The following is a 975-nucleotide window of genomic DNA, read 5'->3' on the forward strand; positions in this document are numbered from 1 at the left end:
ATATATATATAAATATGTGTGTGTGTGTGTGTATATAACAAATGATAAATGAGTATATGCATATATACGTACAGGTATGTGCATACCTACGTCTACCTGTATATATAGGTGCATATCTGGGTACAGGACATTGCAAACAAAACGTAGACAAAAAATAATAATAACCAGAGTACAGAAAACACACAGGCCACATAGAAAACATTTTATTTCATCAGCTAACCCCATTCTAACACAGGTGTTCCGAAGAGTAGGACGCATCGTTAAAATGGCTCTTCCCACGGACCACAAATTAAATTTGTATACAGAAATTAAATTTGTACCATGTAGGAATGTAGTGGCGGACAGAAAGCGATTATGTATTTTTAAATTCATATATACATACACTCGTGCGAACGAGTGTGTGTGTATGTGTGTGTGTGTGTGTGTCTGTGTGTGTGTGTGTGTAGTTAATTCAAATAAACAAACAATTATAAAAGCCGGAGAAAAAGAAAAAAAAATAATGAACATGGGGACGTGCACAAGGCATATATTAATTTGATGCTCGGTGAAGGTTAGACAGTTGTTACCAATTCGTTCGCATGAGTGTATGTATATATGAGTCTAAAAATACATATTCATATATGTACACATACGATCATGCATGCAATCATACATACACAGGTACATGTATGAAGTATCTTGAATCGCATATCTCCGTTCATAGGAATCCCAAGTTGGTTCAATATACGTTATATGAATAGATATCTGGTGGAATGTTATGTTATATTAAGCAGATTTATTGTTTCGGAGAATAATTCCGCTTGTGCTACATCTATTATCGCTTCTGAGACGACATATTACCTTCATGTTAGAATTCATATATTGATGCATATGTATATATGTGCGTGAGACTGTTTTCGGAGTGTGTATATATACATAGACATATACATACAAAAACACACGCACGCATATACACCCAACTAAATTTACATATAT

This window comes from Octopus bimaculoides, chromosome 6 (assembly GCF_001194135.2).
Source record: "Octopus bimaculoides isolate UCB-OBI-ISO-001 chromosome 6, ASM119413v2, whole genome shotgun sequence".
NCBI lineage: Eukaryota > Metazoa > Mollusca > Cephalopoda > Octopoda > Octopodidae > Octopus > Octopus bimaculoides.